This window comes from Epinephelus fuscoguttatus, linkage group LG14 (genome assembly GCF_011397635.1).
Source record: "Epinephelus fuscoguttatus linkage group LG14, E.fuscoguttatus.final_Chr_v1".
NCBI classification, from domain to species: domain Eukaryota; kingdom Metazoa; phylum Chordata; class Actinopteri; order Perciformes; family Serranidae; genus Epinephelus; species Epinephelus fuscoguttatus.
This window is the reverse complement of record NC_064765.1, coordinates 32464449-32466631: the sequence shown is the minus strand read 5'-3', so window position 1 is coordinate 32466631 and position 2183 is coordinate 32464449. Positions and strand designations below refer to the sequence as shown.

At 40.1% G+C, this 2183-nt stretch overlaps 1 long non-coding RNA gene across 1 annotated transcript; it reads left to right on the top strand.

Annotated features, from left to right (window-relative positions):
• Positions 1-1100: 1100 nt before the first annotated feature.
• On the top strand, positions 1101-1808 carry LOC125900417 (uncharacterized). The gene is made up of 3 exons (XR_007450851.1): positions 1101-1174; positions 1333-1587; positions 1684-1808. It is a non-coding gene; the product is annotated as an uncharacterized LOC125900417 (long non-coding RNA).
• Positions 1809-2183: the final 375 nt, after the last annotated feature.

The window sequence follows — 2183 nt, the reverse complement described above, 5'->3', positions numbered from 1 at the left end:
TGAAGCTCCTTGTACAACTTATAGGCAGCAGAGATGGCAGCAAGCAAAAGCAAAAGTAACCAATAAATAATGTAAATACAGTACACTGACTAAAATGAAATATCTATTATGAAATAACTAATAGCTTTCACGTTTTTCATGTTGTAGGCTTGTCAATCACTGAAGCCTTTGAGCCAGTGATTAACATGGAGCACGAGGCAATGATTGGTGGGTTTAAATGCCTTTACTGGCTGCTAAAACATGAAATTGCCCACCATATAAATTATGGAGCCTTACTTGAACTTGCCAAATTACTTGGCTGTGACTACTTCACCAAACTTCAGGTAAATTATTTGAATGTATATTTTGTGGTGTTGACAAAGTTTTCAAAACACTATAAATGTTAAGTGTTATATTACTGTTTCTATCTTTTTTTAGACTGACAAGAGGACCAATTATAGATCCCACAAAATTGTTGATGAAATATTGGAGATCCTGGCCAGTGCTGTGGAAAAAACAATTCTAGAGGCCGTCCGACTCTCTACTGCCATTAGCCTTGAGGTGGATGAGTCCACAGATAAGTCCATGACCAGGCAACTGGATATACATATTAGGTACTACTATTGTACTACTAATTTTACAATGAATATAAATCTGACCTTATGCTAGATAAATGAAAATAATATTAATAAAACATTTTTTAGGTACCTGGACAGAGAAGGCCAGCTTTTTTTGTCAGTTTCTTGACATGGTGCCACTAAATGATGGGAAGGCAGATACCATTGCAGAGGCCATCCGTGAGGTGATCACAGTCAAAGCCATACCAACAGCTCGAATTTTTGGTTTGGGGACAGATGGTGCTGCTGTGATGACAGGTAAGAACTGAAAATAAGTTTAATTTGAGGTATAGTTACTATTTATCTTTAACTAAGTACTGATTATTGTAATATCTATCTTTAAGGACGCCAGAATGGTGTTGCCAAACAGCTGACAGACTCCTGGCCACAGCTAGTGTCTATGCACTGTGCAGCACACCGCCTTGCTCTTGCGTGCAAAGACGCTGCAGACAACGTGCCATTCATGAAAACGTTCCAAGGGCACCTTCAAGCACATTTATTTTAGAAACAGTGCCAATCGCACAGCTGTGCTGAGAGCAGCTTCCAGTGTTTTAGGAGTGGACAGCCTGAAAATAACTGTAAGCAATCTAATAATTTTTCTTTGAGACAAACTGTTTGCAAAAATGGGCTATACAAATTGCCTTTTCCTGCCTTGCCTTTTCTACATTTTAAGATAATTTTCCACACCACTGTCTTTGATTTTATGTGTCCTCTTTATGTGTTCTTTGGACATAAGGAGGTGAAGGACACAAGATGGCAGTCCCAAGACACAGCCATTTCAACTCTTCAGAGGAATCTGGCAGCTGTGCTGGCACCTCTTGCTGAGGAAGCAGAGAAGAAGGACCCTGTAGCAAGGGGCCTTTATACATACTGTGCAACATACAGGTTTGTGGCTGCTGTCCACCTCCAGGCAGATGTCCTTCCCCACCTGACACGGCTTTCAAAGCTTTTCCAAAAGGAAGAAGTCAATTTTTTGGCTATCAAGAAACACGTAAGTTGATTTTAAATGAGTACACATACACTTGTTTATGGAAAACTATGAAAAGCAAAAACAATATAGCTTTCACGTATTCATTTAATATTTTAGGTGCCTGTTACAATTGAGGCCATTCGACAAATCAAGGAGGCAGGAGACAAGCAGCCTCCAGGGTCATATCTCAGTGGGTTGGAAGATAGAGTGAAAAGCCTCAACATGCAGGCAGAGGAGAGGAGAAGCCACAGGGGTGATCATTTTGACCTCACCTCTTTTTGGACCCATTTTCACACTCAGGTATTGAATATTCAATGTTTCAAGTTACAAACTTAAAAAATAGTATAATAACCTGTAATTTTGCTAATTTAAAAAATCATATTTTCAAAAGGTAATGGAGCCATACTTGGACCATCTCATTGAGCACCTTGAGAGGAGATTCCCACAGATGAACATCCTAGGTGCATTTAACATACTCAGCCCACAAGCAGTGGAGAGGGGAGATGATGACTTTCAAGGGAACTTACAAATGCTTGCCCAAAAATTTCCAACTGTGGATGACAGAGCAGCACTGCAAGAATGGACCAGCTTCAAGGTTCATGTGGGCCAGGGCATCT